The sequence below is a fragment of the Lycium ferocissimum genome, unplaced genomic scaffold (assembly GCF_029784015.1).
Source record: "Lycium ferocissimum isolate CSIRO_LF1 unplaced genomic scaffold, AGI_CSIRO_Lferr_CH_V1 ctg26658, whole genome shotgun sequence".
Taxonomy (NCBI): Eukaryota; Viridiplantae; Streptophyta; class Magnoliopsida; order Solanales; family Solanaceae; genus Lycium; species Lycium ferocissimum.
Window position 1 is genome coordinate 1 of NW_026723076.1, and position 5,284 is coordinate 5,284.

Below are 5,284 nucleotides of genomic sequence, written 5' to 3' on the forward strand. Positions count from 1 at the left end.
CATTACCAATATGGGGTGCATACTCATATACAACAGAAATAATCACATGGTAATTTTAAAAAAAAAAAAAAAAAAAAAAAAAAAAAATCTCTAAAGAGATGGAGTGTCATTTCTTTTAGTAAAAATAAATGTCCCAAAACAAAATCCTTATTTTGTCCGTTGACGGCTTGAATGACAAACTTGACCAACTAACCTTTTTGGGATAATATTATTGTGAAAGCACCTTGGAAATACCCTTTTGGGGTATTATATTATTCTGATAGCATCTTTAAAATTTCCCATATTATCTTACAAAAGGCTAAATACTTATAATATCAAAGTCATTTATATATCTCATTATTTCCCATTAACTATCGAAATATTCTTTATGTCACTTATCATAGTTTGACTCATTTATCCTCGTTTTTCCAAAACACTCATCCATGCCATATTTCATTAAAGTGGTTTTACGATCCATATATACACGGACTTCCAATTATGGTTTGGTTGGGCGGGGGGGTGGGTGATTTTTCCAATTTTGATTTTTAAAAATTCGAAGGTTTAGTTAACGACGTAGATCTCTAATTTGGGAGCCCACGTGTCATATCTTGTATTATAAAACCAGCGAATTTTAAAAAAGGCATGGATTGAGCCATTTTGGTAACAGAATGTCGTAAATGAGTGTATTGATAGTGGCATAAATGAGCATTTCATATAATGGATAAATTAAAACTAGTTTGACGAGACATAAATGGCATTTCGATAGTTCAAGATATTTACCTTTTGTTATATTTATTCTGAAAGCACCTTTAAAATACCATATGAGATGATAATATTGCTCAGAATGCGCTTGCATTTTACCTACCTTTTATATTTTCCAATAAGTATCACAAGATTCTTGCAAGAACATTCAATTTAGTTTTCCTGCTACTCGTACAGGTTGAAACCCCATCTATATCACAAAATACATGCCAGGGCGGTACTTCTAAAATGGTTTGCTGGGATCGTCTGTTCATTATTTACATGAAACAAAATATTTATCAGATTGCTCTTGAAGAACATCCTACACAATTACAAACAAGATGAGGGTAATCAAATCATTGAGCAGGATTGTTTCTTTTATGACCGAGAAATTGGTCTGGGGCCAACCCTTAGAACCAAAGCGCAACCTTCAAAACTATAGAATAATGGGTCCGCACTCTACCTTTCTCCACTCAAATTTGAGGCTTAGTTTGATGGAAGGCTTGAACTTCCCTCATCCTTGCCCCTTGAAGGAGCCCTGTGCTGGATTTGCTTGTTTTTGCACATCACTGTTATGCAACTCTAACTAGCTACCTAAGGGGTCATTTGGTGGCTGGTTAGAGTTGCAGTTTTAAATATCGGGATTAGTTTGAGGGAATTATTGGTTTAGTTAATCATGACGCCTGAAGGAGATACGCTCATTCACCTCCCCATTTTCCCTCATTTCACTCAGAGGAGAAAACTTCAGCAACCAACGGAGCTTGGTGAGACAAAATACAGAAAGCTAATGCACTAACCCAAAGAGTGAAATAACTGAGCATCCAATTCAGAACCTTAAGGTAATGGTAGCAGTGTACCAGACATTACATTACATAACCTTCCGGAAATTCTTACACAACCGACAAGAGATGAGCGCTCTAACACCCTCCTGCACGTGTAACCGGTTCTGGTGTTTACAGTGGACTGATCATTTTTTTTAACTTTCCTTCAGGAGATTGAAGAGTAGACATGATATTGGGAGACAACAATCAAGCTCAACTGGCTGAAGAGTGGGCCTGGAACTGAGGAGAGTAGGCTCAACTGGCTAAGGAGTGGGCCTAGAGCAAATTTTATGGCTGGTTAAGCTGAACTGAGAGAGAAGAGGCTCATAGCGGTTCAATGGACTGAGTTGAGAGAAAGACAGCATTACAGTAGGTAGAGAGAAGATGATCGTACAAACGGGCTTGCCAAAGTTCGAGTTTGATACCTATTAAGAAAATGGACCTTGGGTATGACTCAACCCAAAAGCATTACTCGTAGGATGAGAATTCCCAAATACAAGGAGATCAATTAAGAATCACTACCGGCGTGGGACTTTAACACCTCTCCCCCCGGCATGCCCCTGCTGGACATTTAAAGCGTGGACAATATAACATGGGGTCGAACATAGGATAAACCAAGAATTGAAATAGGTCCGACTCTAATACTATCTCCCATTGGTTGAAGAAATGGGTTGTGATCTTGGAAATCCTCCCCCGAGCTAGCTTTTGAGATTAAATAAGGCCCAAGATAAAAAATAAAAATTGTACACCATGTACGCTTGTTATTCAGCTTCATGTCAAAGAATTATGGTGAAGTAACAATTCATCAAGCAATCATATCATAAGTCACCACAAGGTCTCCTTACCCGGAAAAACTTGAGTGAGCAATGTCATACCAGTTCCGAATTCTCAGAAGAAGTCACATACTTCTCCAGCGCAGCAAACCTGCACATTTCACAACTTAAAAGAGTATATGTTAGCAGGAAATATCTGCAAATTATGCCATCAAATCTTCACAGTCAACACAATTAGCAGAGAAAATTGCAGACCAAGGACGGGGGAAAATAGAAGAAAAGAATCAGTCGAAAGTAATTATCAACAAAAAATTTATAATTAATCATTCAATATTATGTCCCATCAACTAAACTATGGCTAGTATCCTAAAAACTATCATTCTTGGGCTGGTTGGCTTGGTTCTCAGACTGACCAAAGGAGACTCATCATCTGGCCACTTATCGACACCCAGAACTTCCACCCTGCCTGCGGGGGACCCATATCCCAAAAATCTGACAAACCAGAACTAACTCCGAAGTCCGGGACATAGTTAAAAACCCTTCCCCCAACCATGCCAGTATTTTCCATGCTCCATAATTCCTTTTCTTTCACCATACTTTCAATACCTGAAATGTTCTTCTCCTTCCCCAACCCTTGGGGAAAGCAGGTACTCAGGCATTTCTTCTAATTGAGGACTACCCACATTTTTTCCCCTTTTCAAAATAGACCCAAAATCAGGGTTAACTTTGAAGCTCCTTCTAAAACCCCGATCTGGACTTTTGAGAAGTTCAAGTTCCATCATCAGTCCCTCCTTCCATTCCTACACCAGTTTCTGGAAGGTCTTGAAATTCAGGCCTGTACTTGACTATCTGCCCTTCCATGGAAGACCCGACTTATCGGGATCATGAAAGCTGATGTTTGACAATTTCCTCGTTGTTCTTGGGGGAAGTAATTTTTCCTTGCCCCTTTCTTTTTGTTGAATGCGGGGCCAAAAACGTGGATTCTAAAACCCCTTTGGCCAAGAATGAAACCATCTGTTTTTTGTTTTTGTTCTGCAGCCTGAAGCTTATCATTAACGGCTTCCATTTGTTGAACCGTCCACCCCGCTGCTGCTGCAATTCAACTACTTCTTGCATCATCAAACTTTTCCCCTTTCCCTGAGTTTCTCAATCTCATCTACTGCAGCGGATGATCCAGAAGAACCCGAACTCCCAGCCTGATTTTTGGACTTTCGCCTCTGTATGTTCTTCAACAAATGTCTTTTTCCTCTCAAGAACCCTTCATTCGAAAACTCCCACCTGTCAGCTTCGTTTTTGGAAATCCCTGAACAACTTTAAACCCCAAAAGTGATTCAAAATGAATTCGGAATCCATGAATAGTCATATTTCATAAAAAAATGAAATTTTTTACAAAAAAACCAGATGCTAGCGAAAATTTTTTCTTAGGTTGGGGGGGCTGCTTTTTTACAATAGAAGTACACAATCAGCAGATCATTTGCAGTAAAACCTTTCTATGCATTACAAAAAAGCTTAAACAAGTTATTTAGTTCGGAACCTTAAAATTCTACCTGCAGAATTAGATGAACCCCCCTGCAGAGAGATTTTACCCTACAAGCCCAAATCACGAACAGCGCCCCTTTTTTACTTTTTTTTAAAGAATCAACCACTTAATATCTTTCCAAAGGTACCAAAAAAAACCCAAAAACCCATTAAAAAAAATTCGTTCCTCAAATGTTATTTACAAGAAAAAAAAAAAAAACATTATTTACATTTACATCCCTAACAACATTGTCACCATTACAAATCATTACAAAGAAACAATTTTTTCCCCCTCGGCCTCAAAAAATTTGGAATGCCTTTTCCGGGGAAACGACCAGGTTTTTTTCCTATTACAACATCAAACATAACATAAAAAAAAAAATACATGAAAATCTCCAAACAACAATTACATAAAAAGAAAAAAAAAATCACAAAAAAAAAAAAAAAAAGAAGGAAGAAAAAAACACAATATCCACTTTTTTTTTTGGCTATGTGTTAAAGTGATATGATACCCACATAAGTATTAAGCTGTCTGACAAAGCTGGAAAAATTGCTATGCTTGAAATTCCTTTAAGAACCAATCTTTTAAAACTCCAGGGGTCCCATACAACAAAGCTTTCACCATTCTTACCCCCAAAAAACAAAAAACCAAAAAAGGGGCATCAACTAAATCATAAGTCTTTGATAAAAATGGTGGAATTTTGTTCCCCTTTAAAAATTCCATAGGCTGTGGCACACTTAACTGTTCAAAAGATTCAAAATTGATCAAAGGAGAAGTAATTGGTGACATAACTGCAAATTCAGGGGCCATTTTAGTAGTATTATGAGATTCTTGGTTTTCATCTGATGGTTTCATGTTTTTTTTTTTTTTTCAGTAGAATTTGCAAGGGGTGTGTAATGGTTAGTGAAGGGGGGCAAGGAGATATATAGGTAACGCCGACATAGAAACAAAAAAAATATCTACTAACAACTTTTTGTTAAATCGGGTTTTTTTTTTTACGTGGGTCCCTTTTTTTTTTTATTTTATTGTATGGCTGTCCCAAAAAGACAAAGATATCTGAGGAACCGACCAGGGGTTTTTTCTGAGATTTTTGTTGTGGAGGAGGAAAGAACAGGGGGGTCCATTTGCTTTTTTTTTGTAAAGAAAATTTTCGTGGAAAAAAATTGCCTTTTTTTTGACAGTTTGAAAAATTTTAATTACTATGGCATAATACATAAACAAGTTTAAATTTGATCCATCCAAAATGTTTTAAAAAAATTCAGAAGGGCCCTTTCCTTTTCTTCCCTTTTTCAAAAGGGGGGGTAAACCCCAGGTTCATCCCACTAAATTTTTAAAATGTCCGTCCTTTTTTATTTATTTTTTAATTTTTTCAAAGGAAAAAGATTTTAGCAAACCTTTTAAAAATTTAAATTCTTTAAAAATTTTTTTGTATTATGCCCAAATTTCTATTA

At 36.8% G+C, this 5,284-nt stretch overlaps 1 pseudogene; it reads right to left on the reverse strand.

Annotated features, from left to right (window-relative positions):
- Window positions 1-2,626: 2,626 nt before the first annotated feature.
- On the reverse strand, window positions 2,627-4,708 carry LOC132043641 (heat stress transcription factor A-7a-like; annotated as a pseudogene).
- Window positions 4,709-5,284: the final 576 nt, after the last annotated feature.